This window comes from Triticum dicoccoides, chromosome 2B (assembly GCF_002162155.2).
Source record: "Triticum dicoccoides isolate Atlit2015 ecotype Zavitan chromosome 2B, WEW_v2.0, whole genome shotgun sequence".
Taxonomy (NCBI): Eukaryota; Viridiplantae; Streptophyta; class Magnoliopsida; order Poales; family Poaceae; genus Triticum; species Triticum dicoccoides.
Window position 1 is genome coordinate 9,483,046 of NC_041383.1, and position 17,007 is coordinate 9,500,052.

Here is a 17,007-nt window from a genome sequence, read left to right on the forward strand (position 1 = left end):
GTGGCGTACATTGCATGGTACACTCCCATGTCATGTTACACTTGCACATATACATTTGAAAACCTCGCTCAATGCCCGTCATGCTGCTTGGATCCAGAAGATACAAAGCATGTGTTATTTCTTTGCAAAAAGCTAGAGAAGCTTGGAATAGGTTGGGGCTGGACGATGTTATTAATCGTGCTTGCGAAATTGATCTTGTTGGGGAGGCGGTTCTAGAATTCCGACTCCCTTTAACAGATCTGGATTGATCTGTGATGGGAGATCACAATGTCCGAAAGATGATTGCTATGACGGGTTGGTACTTATGGTGGAAAATATGTAAGTTGGTCCATGACTAGAAAGTTCAAAGTGCTATCCACATATCTATGGGGTTCCCGAACTCATGACCACTTCTGTTATTGATTCTTCCCCTAATGCTTCCATAAAAAAGAGAGTTGGACCAGGCCTCCAACGGACTTTGTCAAACTAAATGTGGATCTAATGATGCATCCGCATCATGATACAATTCTTATGCCTTTTCTCTCTTAAAGGTACTGTTTGCGCGATCCTGTGGGATGATAAAAGCAAGTTCATTCAAGAGGTAATCGACGAATCGACTGGTTTATGAATGGTTTAATGGCTGGATATTTGGCTCTCGGATTTGGGCTTTCTCTTGCAGAAAGGGTGGGTTGCAACCGTCTCGTGATTCACTCTGATAACTTGAAGGTCACTAAGACCAAGAAGAATGGAGGAAAATCTGCAGGTGCGGCGGCGACATTTTTTGATGATTGTTATCATCTTGCTTGTGATTTCTCTTTCTCTAGGTTCGAGCATTGCACTAGATAGCTAAAAAAGTCACTCATGAGCTCGGCATCTAGTGATACGTCCATTTTGCATCATGTTTTTATGTTCATATTTATTGCACTGTTGACTGTTATTTCACATTATGATACAATTCTTATGCCTTTTCTCTCTTATCTTACAGTTTTACATGAAGAGGGAGAATGCCGGCAGCTGGAACTCTGGACTAGAAAGGAGCAAATCTGATATACCAATTCTGCCCAACTCCAAATGTCCAGACACTTTATGGAGAATTTTTTTGGAATATATAAATAAATTGGGCGAAGAAATAACAGAAAGGGACCCACTAGGTTGCCATAAGCCTAGGGGGCGCACCCTACCACCCATGGTGCGCCTCCCGAGCTTATGGGCCCCCTGGCCAGCCCCCAGTGTCCATCTTCTATTATATGAAAGGTTTTGACCTAGAAAAAATAATAAGGAGGCTTTGGTGACGAAGCGCCGCCGTCTCGAGGCAGAACCTGGGCAGAAGCAAACTACGACTTCGGTTGAGCAATTCTGTCGGGGAAACTTCCCTCCGAGAGTGGGAAACGAAGCCTTCGCCATCACCAATGATCCTCTCATCGTCGGAGGGTCAATCTTCATCAACATCTTCACCAGCACCATCTCCTCTCAAACCCTAGTTCATCTCTTGTATTCAATCTTTGCCTCAGAACCTCAGATTGGTACTTGTGGGTTGCTATTACTGTTGGTTACTCCTTGTAGTTGATGCTAGTTGGTTTATTTGGTGGAAGATCATATGTTCAAATCCTTAATGATATTTATTACCCCTCTGATCTTGAACATGAACATGCTTTGTCAGTAGTTACGTTTGTTTCTGAGGACATGGGAATCATGTGAATTTGGTATTGGTTCAATATTTTGATGAGATGTATGTTGTTTTTCCTCTAGTGGTGTTATGTGAATGTCGACTACATGATACTTCACCAAGATTTGGTCCTAGGGGAAGGCATTGTGAAGTAGCAAGTAGATGATGTGCTACTAGAGTGACATAAGCTAAAACCCTAGTTTATGCATTGCTTCGTAAGAGGCTGATTTGGATCCACATGTTTCATGCTATGGTTAGATTTATCTTAATTCTTCTTTCATAGTTGAGAATGCTTCCGAGATGGTTTAATCATAAGTGGGAGGCTTTTCCAAGTAAGAACAACACCCAAGCATAGGTCCACCCACAAATCAAATTATCAAAGTAACGACCGCGAATCATATGAGCATGATGAAAACTAGCTTGACAATAATTCTCATGTGTCCTCGGGAGCGCTTTGCTTTATATAAGAGTTCGTCCAGGCTTATCCTTTGATACAAAAAGGGATTGGGCCACCTTGCTGCACTTTTGTTATACTTGGTACCTGTTACCCGTTACAAATTATCTTACTACCAAACTTTTGTTATACTTGTTACTTGTTACCCATGACGAATTATCTTACAACCAAACTAATTGTTACCGATAATTTCAGTGCTTACAGAAAATACCTTGTTGAAAATCTCTTGTCACTTCCTTCTACTCCTATGTTAGGTTTGACACTCTTACTTGTCGAAAGGACTACGATTGATGCCCTACACATGTGGGTCATCAAGACTCTTTTATGGCGCCGTTTCCGGGGAGTGAAGCGCCTTTGGTGAGTGGAATTTGGTAAAGAAACATTTATATTACCTGCTGAAAATTATTGTCACTTGTCACTGTGGAGAATAATCCGTTGAGGCGTTTGTTTGGGGTATCTTCACCTTGACCGGAAGAACAAAGATTTGCTCCTCAACCGACTAGACCTACTGAAAATATTTATTATGATATTCCTTCGGGTATGATAGAGAAACTGTGAGGTAATCCTAATGCAGGAGATGGAACACTACGTCCTGATATGCATCTAATTTATGTGGATGAAGTTTGTGGATTATTTAAGCTTCCAGGTTTATCCGAAGATGAAATCAAGAAGAAGGTATTCACTTTATCTTTGAAGGAAATGCATTGAGATGGTATAGGCTATGTGATGATTTTGGGGCTTGGATTTACAACCGATTGGAATTGGAATTTCATCAGAAGTTTTATCCAATGCATCTGGTTCATCGTGATCGGAATTATATATATATTTTTTGGCCTCGTGAAGGAGATAGTATCGCTCAATTTTGGGGGAGGCTTAATTCAATGTTATATTCATGCCCCAATCATGATCTCTCAAGAGAAATGATTTTCAGATTTTTTATGCTCGACTTTCTCCTATTGATCAATCCATGCTTGATACATCCTGTACTTGTTCTTTTGTAAAAAAAAACTACTGAATTTAGATGGGATCTTTTGGAAAGAATTGGGTATGCAATGTGTATCCACTGTTGAATACCGGGCCAGATTCAATGTAGAAGAAAGTGACAGTTTTAAACTGGCGAGGCGCTTATGGCAGGGCTATCTTCTTTCTCCCTATCTTTTCTGGCTTTGGACGAAGGGCTTGACGACACTCTTGACGCACGCGGAGGAGAGTGGTAATATCTTGGGTGTGAAGCATTGTAGAGATGCACCTCCGATCACCAATCTTATCTTTGCTGATGACTCATTGATCCCCATGAAGGAAAATATGCATAATGTTCAGACATTGTAGTCAATTTTGGACTCCTACTGTGCCACTTTTGGGAAAATTGGTCCGTGTTGATAAATCTAGTATTTTTTCAGCCCAAATACAAGGGGTGAGGTGAGAGTGCACATGTGTAAATCTGATTATCATGATGGAAGCAGTTAATGATAAATATTAAGGCTTGCCTGTCAATGTAGGAATGGATACATTTGATAGCTTACAATACCTGATTGATTGCATTGTCATGAATATTAGTGGTTGGAACAAAAAAATATCCGTTGGAAGGATGGAGATCCTCCTCAAGTCTGTTGTCCAAGCCATACCGACCTACACAATATCCGTCTTTAAAAGTTCTAAGAAATGTAAAGGAATTATTGAACAATGGCACAATTGTTTGTGGGGAGATGAGGATAACCAGAGAAGAATGTATTTGATTGCTTGGTGGAAAATATGTGTCCCAAAAAATCAATGAGAGATGGGTTTTAGGGATATCCATTGTTTCAATCTAGCGATGTTGGCATAGCAGCCTGTCGTCTGATTGAGGACCCTAACTCTATGTGCTAATGTCTCGAGAGTCAATTATTTTCCTGATGGGGATTTATTGAACGCAAACTAAAAAAGGGATGCTCATTTACTTGTAAAAGTATTTTGGCGGGTGTGAATTCTATGAAGAAAATATATATTTGGCATGCTGGAAATGGCTGAAATATTGGTATTTGGGAGGTCGCATGGATTCCAAATCGTTCCACTAGGAAAACTATCTGTTCGAAAGGGTGTCATTTGTTATCCCGGGTGGCCAACCTTATTAATCTAGTTTCTAATAACTATGATGAAGATCTAGTTAGAAAAACCTCGTGTCCTATTGATGCACAAATGGGTCTCGCAATACCTTTCCCTCAGCATGCCATGCAAGATTTTGTCACCTGGAATTTTAAGAAAAACACTTTATTTTCAGTCCAGTCTGCATATTTCATGGAATGGGATCATCAACATGGTATGAAACTAAGACATACAAATGGTAGGGGATGAACCACTTATAAACCTATTTGGTGCAAGATTTGGAGGCTATCGAGGCTGACAAAGTATAAGATTTTTATGTGGCGTACATTGCATGGTACACTCCCATGTCATGTTACACTTGCACATATACATTTGAAAACCTCGCTCAATGCCCGTCATGCTGCTTGGATCCAGAAGATACAAAGCATGTGTTATTTCTTTGCAAAAAGCTAGAGAAGCTTGGAATAGGTTGGGGCTGGACGATGTTATTAATCGTGCTTGCGAAATTGATCTTGTTGGGGAGGCGGTTCTAGAATTCCGACTCCCTTTAACAGATCTGGATTGATCTGTGATGGGAGATCACAATGTCCGAAAGATGATTGCTATGACGGGTTGGTACTTATGGTGGAAAATATGTAAGTTGGTCCATGACTAGAAAGTTCAAAGTGCTATCCACATATCTATGGGGTTCCCGAACTCATGACCACTTCTGTTATTGATTCTTCCACGAATGCTTCCATAAAAAAGAGAGTTGGACCAGGCCTCCAAGGGACTTTGTCAAACTAAATGTGGATCCAATGATGCATCCGCATCATGATACAATTCTTATGCCTTTTCTCTCTTAAAGGTATTGTTTGCGCGATCCTGTGGGATGATAAAGGCAAGTTCATTCAAGAGGTAATCGACGAATCGACTGGTTTATGAATGGTTTAATGGCTGGATATTTGGCTCTCGGATTTGGGCTTTCTCTTGCAGAAAGGGTGGGTTGCAACCGTCTCGTGATTCACTCTGATAACTTGAAGGTCACGAAGACCAAGAAGAATGGAGGAAAATCTGCAGGTGCGGCGGCGACATTTTTTGATGATTGTTATCATCTTGCTTGTGATTTCTCTTTCTCTAGGTTCGAGCATTGCACTAGATAGCTAAAAAAGTCACTCATGAGCTCGGCATCTAGTGATACGTCCATTTTGCATCATGTTTTTATGTTCATATTTATTGCACTGTTGGCTGTTATTTCACATTACGATACAATTCTTATGCCTTTTCTCTCTTATCTTACAGTTTTACATGAAGAGGGAGAATGCCGGCAGCTGGAACTCTGGACTAGAAAGGAGCAAATCTGATATACCAATTCTGCCCAACTCCAAATGTCCAGACACTTTATGGAGAATTTTTTTGGAATATATAAATAAATTGGGCGAAGAAATAACAGAAAGGGACCCACTAGGTTGCCATAAGCCTAGGGGGCGCACCCTACCACCCATGGTGCGCCTCCCGAGCTTATGGGCCCCCTGGCCAGCCCCCAGTGTCCATCTTCTATTATATGAAAGGTTTTGACCTAGAAAAAATAATAAGGAGGCTTTGGTGACGAAGCGCCGCCGTCTCGAGGCAGAACCTGGGCAGAAGCAATCTACGACTTCGGTAGAGCAATTCTGTCGGGGAAACTTCCCTCCGATAGTGGGAAACGAAGCCTTCGCCATCACCAATGATCCTCTCATCGTCGGAGGGTCAATCTTCATCAACATCTTCACCAGCACCATCTCCTCTCAAACCCTAGTTCATCTCTTGTATTCAATCTTTGCCTCAGAACCTCAGATTGGTACTTGTGGGTTGCTATTACTGTTGGTTACTCCTTGTAGTTGATGCTAGTTGGTTTATTTGGTGGAAGATCATATGTTCAAATCCTTAATGATATTTATTACCCCTCTGATCTTGAACATGAACATGCTTTGTCAGTAGTTACGTTTGTTTCCGAGGACATGGGAATCATGTGAATTTGGTATTGGTTCAATATTTTGATGAGATGTATGTTGTTTTTCCTCTAGTGGTGTTATGTGAATGTCGACTACATGATACTTCACCAAGATTTGGTCCTAGGGGAAGGCATTGTGAAGTAGCAAGTAGATGATGTGCTACTAGAGTGAGATAAGCTAAAACCCTAGTTTATGCATTGCTTCGTAAGAGGCTGATTTGGATCCACATGTTTCATGCTATGGTTAGATTTATCTTAATTCTTCTTTCATAGTTGAGAATGCTTCCGAGATGGTTTAATCATAAGTGGGAGGCTTTTCCAAGTAAGAACAACACCCAAGCATAGGTCCACCCACAAATCAAATTATCAAAGTAACGACCGCGAACCATATGAGCATGATGAAAACTAGCTTGACAATAATTCTCATGTGTCCTCGGGAGCGCTTTGCTTTATATAAGAGTTCGTCCAGGCTTATCCTTTGATACAAAAAGGGATTGGGCCACCTTGCTGCACTTTTGTTATACTTGGTACCTGTTACCCGTTACAAATTATCTTACTACCAAACTTTTGTTATACTTGTTACTTGTTACCCATGACGAATTATCTTACAACCAAACTAATTGTTACCGATAATTTCAGTGCTTACAGAAAATACCTTGTTGAAAATCTCTTGTCACTTCCTTCTACTCCTATGTTAGGTTTGACACTCTTACTTGTCGAAAGGACTACGATTGATGCCCTACACATGTGGGTCATCAAGACTCTTTTATGGCGCCGTTTCCGGGGAGTGAAGCGCCTTTGGTGAGTGGAATTTGGTAAAGAAACATTTATATTACCTGCTGAAAATTATTGTCACTTGTCACTGTGGAGAATAATCCGTTGAGGCGTTTGTTTGGGGTATCTTCACCTTGACCGGAAGAACAAAGATTTGCTCCTCAACCGACTAGACCTACTGAAAATATTTATTATGATATTCCTTCGGGTATGATAGAGAAACTGTGAGGTAATCCTAATGCAGGAGATGGAACACTACGTCCTGATATGCATCTAATCTATGTGGATGAAGTTTGTGGATTATTTAAGCTTCCAGGTTTATCCGAAGATGAAATCAAGAAGAAGGTATTCACTTTATCTTTGAAGGAAATGCATTGAGATGGTATAGGCTATGTGATGATTTTGGGGCTTGGATTTACAACCGATTGGAATTGGAATTTCATCAGAAGTTTTATCCTATGCATCTGGTTCATCGTGATCGGAATTATATATATATATTTTGGCCTCGTGAAGGAGATAGTATCGCTCAATTTTGGGGGAGGCTTAATTCAATGTTATATTCATGCCCCAATCATGAGCTCTCAAGAGAAATGATTTTTCAGATTTTTTATGCTCGACTTTCTCCTATTGATCAATCCATGCTTGATACATCCTGTACTGGTTCTTTTGTAAAAAAAACTACTGAATTTAGATGGGATCTTTTGGAAAGAATTAAATGCAACTCTGAAGATTGGGAACTCGACGAAGGAAAGGAGTCAGGTATAAAGATTGAATTTGATTGTGTTAAAACTTTTATGGATACCGATGCTTTTCATAATTTTAGTACTAAATATGGACTTGACTCTGATATAGTAGCTTCTCTCTATGAATCATTTTCTGCTCATGTTGATCTCCCCAAGGATAAGTGGTTTAAATATCATCCTCTCATTGAAGTAAAAATAGTAGAACCCGTTGAAGCTAGAGAAAAAGCTATTACTTATAATGTTGATCCAGTTATTCCTACTGCTTACATTGAGAAACCGCCTTCTCCTATTAGGATAAAAGAACATGCTAAAGATTCAATCATGGTTAATAAAAGTTATATAAGAACATCTACACCCCAAACAAATTAAATTTGAACCTAATGTTGCTATTGTTAAAGATCTCTTAGTTGAAAATATTGATGGGCATGTTATTTATTTCTGTACTGAAGCTACTAGAATTACCAAACTTGATTAAAACATAAACATAGACCTGTTGCTGGCATGCCTATTGTCTCTATTAAAATAGGAGATTTTTTATCATGGATTATGTGATTTGGGTGCTAGTGTGAGTGCTATCCCGTTTACTTTATATCAAGAAATTATGAATGATATTGCACCTGTTGAGATAGAAAGATATTGATGTTACTATCAAAATTACAAATAGAGATACTATAACACCACTTGGGATTGTTGAAGTCTTGTGTGGGAAGATAAAATACCCTACCGATTTTCTACATCTTGGTTCTCCACAAGATGATTTTTGTCCCATTATATTTGGTATACCTTTCTTGAATACGGTGAATGCTAAAATAGATTGTGAGAAAGAAACTATTAGTGTAAGTTTTGGTGACGTGTCTCATGAGTTTAATTTCTCCAAATTCCGTAGACAACCTCGTGATAGAGAATTACCTAGTAAGGATGAAATTACTGGCCTTGCTTCAATTGTCGTGCCTCCTACTGATCCGTTAGAACAATATTTGCTAGAGCAAGAAAATGATATGCTTATGAATGAAATAAATGAAATAGATGAGATATTATTTAAATAAATGCCTGTTTTGAAACAAAATTTACCTGTTGAGACGCTTGGAGATCCTCTTCCACCCAAGGGTTATTCTGTGTTTGAGCTTAAACAATTACCTGATACTCTGAAATATGCTTATCTTGATGAAAAGAAGATATATCCTATTATTATTAGTGCTAACCTTTCAGAGCATGAAGAAAATATATTATTGAAAACTCCGAGGAAGCACCGTGCAACTATTGGATATGCTCTTGATGATCTTAAGGGCATTAGTCTCACTCTATGTCAGCATAAAATTAGTATGGAACCTGATGCTAAACCAGTTCTTCATCACCAGCGAAGGTTAAATACAAGGATGAAATAAGTAGTAAGAAATGGAATATTAAAGCTTATGGAAGCAGGTATGATCTTTCATATAGCTGATAGTAGATGCCTAAGTACTGTTCATATTGTCCCTGAGAAGGGAGGTATTAATGTTGGTCCTAATGATAAAAATGAGCTTATTCCACAAGGAATTATCACAGGTTATAGAATGGTAATTGATTTGAGAAAATTAAACAAAGCTACTAGGAAAGATCATTATCCTCTACCTTTTATTTATCAAATGCTACAAAGACTATCAAAACATACACATTTTTGCTTTCTAGATGGATACTCTGGTTTCTCCCAAATACATGTGTCACAAGAGGATCAAGAAAAAACAATTTTTACATGCCCTTTCGGTACTTTTGCTTATGGACGTATGCCTTTTGGTTTATGCAATGCACCTGCTACCTTTCAAAGATGTATGACTGCTATATTCTCTGTCTTTTGTGAAAAGATTGTTGCGTTTTCATGGATGATTTTTCCGTTTATGGAACTTCTTTTGATGATTGCTTAAGCAACCTTGATCGAGTTTTACATAGATGTGAAGAAACTAATCTTGTCTTGAATTGGGAGAAGTGTCACTTATGGTTAATGAAGGTATTATCTTGGGGCATAAAATCTGCAAACGAGGTATTGAAGTTGACAAAGCTAAAGTTGGTGCAATTGAAAAAAATGCCATGTCCTAAAGATATCAAAGGTATAAGAAATTTCCTTGGTCATGCTGGTTTCTATAGAAGATTCATTAAAGACTTCTCTAAAATTTCTAGGCCTCTAACTAATCTTTTGCAAAAAGATGTTCCATTCATTTTTGACAGTGATTATTTAGAAGCCTTTGAAATACTTAAGAAAGCCTTAATATCTGCACCTATTGTTCAACCAGCTGATTGGAACCTACTCTTTGAAATTATGTGGATGCTAGTGATTATGCTGATGGGGCTGTTCTAGGACAAAGAGTTGATAATAAATTAAATGTAATCCATTATGCTAGTAAAACTCTAGACAGTGACCAAAGTAATTATGCTATGACTGAAAAAAAAAAATTAGCAGTTGTGTTTGCTTGTGATAAATTCAGATCTTACATTATTGATTCCAAAGTAATTGTTCACACTTATCACGCTGCTATTAAGTACCTTATGAAAAATATGGATGCTAAACCTAGATTCATCAGGTGGGTTCTCTTGCTACCAGAATTTGATTTACATATTACTGATAGTAAAGGAGCTGAGAACCCCATAGCAGACAACTTGTCTTGGTTAGAAAATATTCTTGATGACCCATTACCTATTGATGATAGATTTCTTGATGAACAATTAGCTTTCATAAATGCTTTCTAAACTCTTGCACTAGAAAAATTAGTGTTGGTCCCTTTTTCTACAATGGTATTGATGTTTTCCTCGCCAAACACCTAGTGCGACAGTACCCCCACCCCCACAAAACAAAAGAATATCACCATATTCATTTGTGAGCACAATTTTACTTTGAAACTTTGCTACATTGTAGTCTTTCACGTTACTATGTTGTTTATGCTTCTGTGTGGTTGGTCACCTTGGTCTTGTGTATGTTATGGTGCAACTTTGAGTATGGTGATGCTAATTGGGATTCCATGATATGTTAGGTCCTTGATGACGCCTAAGGTATGGTGGTCGATGTCCTGGAAAAGGTTGGGCTTGCAAGGAACTTGAAGACACTTCCAAAGATGGGGCACCTAGATGGCACTATGTACTTACGGAAATTGTTGGGGCAAGTCTTGAGAAGCTAGGATCTTGAAGGTGCCGATGTACCTAGGTTCCAGCTTTCCTTTGACATTGAAGTGTTGCATACCATGCTTCATCTCATTATCCTCCTTCGAATGCTCCTCCATATCTAGCAACAACATGCGGGGGCTAACATAGCGCCAGTGGATAACAACAACCATAGGCCAACAACAATGACTCCATCAACAATCCTAGCAACAAAACGAGGTTTATGTGAAAGAAATCCGCTTAGTCCAGAATAGTTTTGTTTTACCTCTGCATATGATGTATTGATGTTTGTTCATGCCACACAGTCCAGAAACTGCATGGGGTAGTCTGTCACCAAATGAGCCATACATAATTCGTGCTAAGGGCATCTCCAATGCTGACCCGCAAATTTGCTCTGGCATCTGTCCACGGATAGGCGGGACTAATCCGATGACATAGTTGCTGGAGCCCGGAGGCCACGATCCAACGCAACCCGCATACATTTCAACCATTGTTGGAACTAACCAGATGAAATTCATGTAGACCAGCCAGATTTGCATATAAACCAGAAGAGATTCATGAAAATACAGATGATTTCATATTAAGATGACGAAATTTATTATATTTCGGACATACTTCAACTAAAAGCGGAGCTCGTTGACTCTGAAGATATAATTTTGGACTTACTTATATTCTAAACCTAATCTAAGTGATCGCCGGTGCTAGTTCCCAGTGTCCCGCCATGAGCCCCAGTTTAGCCCCAGTTTTCTAGCACTTGCCCCTGCCTTCTCCAGTTCCGCCTTGGCGCTCTCTAGCTCTGCATCCGCAGACTTCATCAGTCTTGGCCCACACCTCGTCCGCTGCCTCGCCAAACTCCTTGTAGGCGGCCTCCAATTTTGCCTGATACTAGCGGAGACAGATCTAGCGGGTGGAGCGGTAGGAATCGAGCAGCGCCACCTGCTCCAACACTTCTGCGTCTGGCGCCATCACCCTACCGGCGTCGAGCTTCTCCTCCATCTGCTGGTGTTCTTGGAGGAGCTGGAGGTTGTAGGCTGCATCAGGCTGCTCCTCCCGAAACTGCTCCCCCCACTCCTCCAGCACCATGTCCATGTAATGGGCACAGGCCTCGCCGATGGTCATGGTGGAATGCACAGGCGAGGGTGGCGCCGGCTCGTCTCGGTCGTGTCCTTCATTGAGAATTTGTTGGCCTCTGGCTGCCTGTCGGCCTTCTAGCCGGTAGAAATGGCGGCCATCTCCTTCTGTTCCATCGACAGTCCATCGTAGACAGCTTTTGAGCACGATTAGGCCATGGTAGGAGTGGTGCCGAGAGGAGGAAGGGACCATAGGAGGATGAATGCGGCTATGGCCGGGGCTGCAGTTTATATAAAGGGCGAATAGCAATGGTGGGCGGCAGAAGGACAGACGGATGGCGATGGAGTAGGTTTTTCGACAATGGTTTGTCATTAATGTGGCGGTAGATGGACGGCCTTGGTGTCCTTTGAACGGGGAGCAGCCGCGTGCAACGGGAAGCGGCGCTGGCAGCATTTCCTCGGCCGGCGCGTGGCTTAGATGACGGTGCCAGTGACAGGTCGCCTCCGCTCTGGCCGGGTATGAATGCGGCCATGACGGTTTGGAGCAGTGCTGACTGTTTCGGGTGGGAAGCACGCACGGTCATGGGAGGAGATTTGGGTGGGCCAGGGTGGTCAAGAGCGGGCGTGGCGGCGGTTCGGACGGCCGGAAAGCCCTTCCTAGTTTGTCTCTGGTTTGCGGGACAAAGTACGTCTGGATCACTCGGCGGACCGATACAGGACCGCATTGGATGCCACAACACGTCCGGACTGCACAGTGTATGCGGGCGGTTTGAGCGTCCGTGTTGGAGATGCCCTAACATCCTATTTATGCAGAGGACAGGTGTTACTCAACATACTTTGTATCCACTTGACGTTATATTCTGAGATAATAATTACGCCCTTTATGAAAAATACTCCCTTTGCAACAAAAGGTAATGCCGTGTGTGCTCTATGCGGGTTTATGACATTGTGTGTGTGTGTATCCTTTCGGTTGAAAATTCATGAACTTGTTGGCTGGAACACTTAGCTAATACAACAACCAAACCCTAAACCAACTAGAAGAGACGCGAGCGCGACCTGAGGCCTGCATATAGACCAGCGTTTAAGTCCTCGAGCACGAAATAGAGTATCCAATCATAAGTAGGCAGTCTTTGTACATTAATTGCAAAAAAGAAAGTCTTTGTGTATTGAAAGATATACAGTGCAGAAGCACGTGTCCAGTAAAACGCTATAAAATCCATAGAACAAAGCCTCTGCCGAAACATAATCGAGCTCTGACGACTTTTATTAGCTTGTACTCGTAGTTGAAGTGCATCAACATATCGTACCTAGGTCGCCATGCCTGCAAACAAGACTTACCCCTCCCATAAAAATGCCAACGGTGAGGTGGACGACGAATTCTACCCATTAATCCGCAAGTACAAGGACGGCCGGATCGAGCGGTTCATGAGCTCATTCGTGCCGGCGTCGGAGGACCCGGCCGCCAGCCGTGGTGTGGCGACGAGGGACGTCGTCGTCGACCAGGGCACCGGTGTGTCCGTGCGCCTGTTCCTTCCTGCCCAGGCTGCCGAGGCCGGCACGAGGCTCCCCCTTGTTGTGTACGTCCATGGTGGTTCCTTCTGCACGGAGAGTGCCTTCTCCCGGACGTACCACCGTTACGCCACTTCCCTCGCCGCCAGCGCAGGGGCGCTCATCGTGTCCGTGGAGTACCGTCTGGCGCCGGAATATCCGGTCCCAACGTCCTACGATGACACATGGGCCGCGCTGCGGTGGGTGGCGTCCTTGTCCGACCCTTGGCTCGCCAAATACACAGACCCTAGCCGCACGTTCCTCGCCGGCGACAGCGCTGGCGGCAACATCGTGTACCACACGGCCGTGCGCGCCACACATGATGACAGCATCATGGACATCCAGGGGTTGGTCATGGTGCATCCATTCTTCTGGGGGCCCGAGCGTCTCCCGGCGGAGAAGGTCTTGGACGGCGACGCCATGTTCCCACCAGTGTGGGTGGATAAGCTGTGGCCGTTCGTGACGGCGGGCGGGGCTGGCAACGATGATCCTCGGATCAATCCTCCGGACGAGGAGATCGCGTTGCTAACTGGCAGGCGGGTGCTTGTGGCCGTTGCAGAGAAGGACACCCTGCGCGACCGGGGGCGCCAGTTTGTGTGCAGCATGCGCAGGTGTGGGTGGGTTGATGGCAGCCTCACCGTGGTGGAGTCGGAGGGTGAGGACCATGGCTTCCACTTGTACGCCCCCTACGTGCGACCAGCAAGAAGCTTATGAAGAGCATCGTGCAGTTCATAAACCATCGCGCCACCTTGCCGTCACCGGCCATGGTGATCCCAGAAGGCTCGGCCGAAACTATGCTAGGCGTCCCTAGTAGGCCATTTAAGGACATATTTGGCTACGGGATGCGCATGAAACGTTGGAGTGGCACGAGTTTTGGGCTCAAAGTTGGTCGTGCAAAAGCATCGACGACGAGCTATGTGTTACCTTTGAAGCAAGCTCGCACCTTCGGAGACCCTGTTTCAGCACCAACTTCGGTAAGATTCGTGATGAGGAACTGTTTCTAGAACCAGTTCCCGGGGTGTGTTAAGTTAATTTAAATTTACCTCAATAAATGTATTCTTTTCATTATTGCTTGCACGTTGAGTTTGTATACGTCAAGGTTATGATCACTTCTGGAGTCGTGTAAGTGCTTTTGCTATTGCACTGGCGCATTGTATCTGCCAGAAACGTGCAAGTTCACGTTGCGGCTAAGTCGTTGCTTGGCATGTTGTAGTCTCGTCGCCACGATCCACCGCGTGCAGGATGGCGCACGCTTTGTGTGGATCGATCACGGTGAGCTTTGTGTGTCTGGTTGTCAAGTGTTAGAATAAATAAAGGAAATGAAAGAAAGATAGAAAAGATGCAATTACGGCGTCACAAAATTACCTCTTTTGTTTCTCTAAAGCACATCCAGATATACCCTAAGTATTGCACATCTCAGTCCTATGCTATTGATTTTACGTGAAGAACCGTGCAAGCATTTTTGTAAAACTCCTATCATCCCCCGGGAATTACCATGTCTACCACCGTCTGCCTCAGCGCAGCTTCGCAGTTGATGTGGAGTTTGACTTGTTGCAGCCGTGGGTCTTGCCATGTGCGCCGGCTCTTGAAGCAGTACGAGGATTCCTGGTGCACATATCCTCTGGGCCGGTCGGCTCCTTTTCGGGTGGTGCAGTGGTTCTTCGTTGCTGATACTAATGTCCTGCGTGTGGTAGCCTTTGTTGGCAGAGTGGTGGTTCATCCAGGTTTTTCCTTTGGCACGGTTGTGGGTGGTGGTAGGTTCTTGCTATTATCTCTTCGTGAGGTTGCAACAAAGCCATGAGTTGTGGCTGTGGCACTCTGGGCAAAAGCCCTGCACTACCTTTGTTGGTGTTGATGACAAGGACACTCTCGGGCCATGTTTTCCTCCTGAGTGGCATTGTCGACGAGCCCTACTCCATCATCATCCCTCGTGATCCAGTCTCCAGTTGAAAACCTAGATTTGCCTTGCTTTATCGGAGAATGGCATTGTTGTCGAGGTTGCTTCCTTCACGGAGGCATTGTTCTAGGAGGTCTGACCCTAGGTTCACATGCACGCTGCTGACATGCATTTTGGCTCTTTCTGGCAGATCCTAGGTGTTGTTGAAATATCCCAATGATGCTACCATGGATGGGATGTGTAGTGGACCGCGGAGTATCAAATGTCGCGTCATCTTGGTCGCCTGGGGCACCCAACGGGTTTCGATTGACGGATGCTAACGTATGTTGTGACAGACAAGGGATGTGGTGGGATACGGTGGTGCAACATTCAAGGTGCATGTGGTGTGTCTGGAAGTGTCGAGGCCTCGGCACCGACGGCGGAGCAAGGCTGGCAGTCCATGATGCCATCTGGTGTGATTTTCGCTTCCATTGCCAAGATTACTATCATGTATGTTTGTGTCGATGGCTTCTATGCCAGGGTTTATCTGGTGGTGTCTGATGCAGGGTGTGTGTACTAACATTGGTCGTATTCTTGTCTTACGTTTGTGGTTGTTTTGGCCTAGTCTTGGATTGTTCGGTTTTAAATCTTCTTTCTATCAACGGATTGAAACCCAAGCATTGCGTTTTCTCAACAAAACAAAAGTATTTTTCCATCCGGCCATTGTGAGACCGGGTCTTAGAAAAGCAGCTGCTGCACTTCATCTCTATGACGTCAAGAAACCCTCGCCTGCAATGGTTAGTGCGGTAAATTAGAGAAGATAATTAGGAAAAAATGGCTCGTGTGTTTTGGTACTTTTTGGAAGGAGAAAAACTGTAGCAGAGAGGCAAGCGGGGTCCACAGTTACATTCCTAAGCTTAATAGCTTCAACACTAGCCTAACAAAACTAGTCCTGAAGCTATTAAGCTGTCGAATTCAAAATCCGCTGCCACTTTTACTGTAAATGGGTGAGTAGAATACAGTCTAATACCAACATTTGGCATTCGTAACTTGTAGTTTTGAACGAGGGATGATTATGATCTGCTGATGCAATTTGGCTGCTGATTGAATAAACTATCAAAATCTCGAAAGAAATCCGACTAGCCACTATTGTGTACCAGCCACAGAGGAAGTGAACTGGAGAAGGTGGTCAAGGGCTCAAGGCTTCCATAGAAAAAAGGCTGAACAATGGATTCTTGATCCAGTAACAACAATTACAAGAGACAAATTTACAGCTTTTGGCAGCGAGGATGAAGATTCTGATGATTTCTCTCGGCATTTGGTCGGTAAACATTGATGACGCCGACATTGGTCATGAAAACGATCAAGGAATCATGGTGGACATTTTGCAATCGAAGACAATTTCTATGGCTTGGACATAGTCAATGTGGAAGCCCAATTTAGAGAACAAGTGGAGTTGTAATGAGGCCATTGACATGATCCACTCGACGCCCATGGTGGGCATCATGTGCCAATGAAGCATACAGCGCAGATTTCAAGATCTACTATGGAGTCATGAAGAGGGTAGGATAGAGAAGGGGTCATTCCCAAAGAGATACAATCAGTCACAATGGAGACACAGTGGTATTATCCGAGTTCAGGCCCATGATTGATAAAACCCCTATGTCCTGCTTATTGTGTAGTATTGTTTTTTTCCAGGGGATTATTGTGTAGT

The 17,007-nt window shown here is 43.0% G+C and overlaps 1 pseudogene; it reads left to right on the forward strand.

Moving 5' to 3' along the window:
- Window positions 1–13,186: 13,186 nt before the first annotated feature.
- On the forward strand, window positions 13,187–14,421 carry LOC119366795 (annotated as a pseudogene).
- The last annotated feature ends 2,586 nt before the right edge of the window (window positions 14,422–17,007 follow it).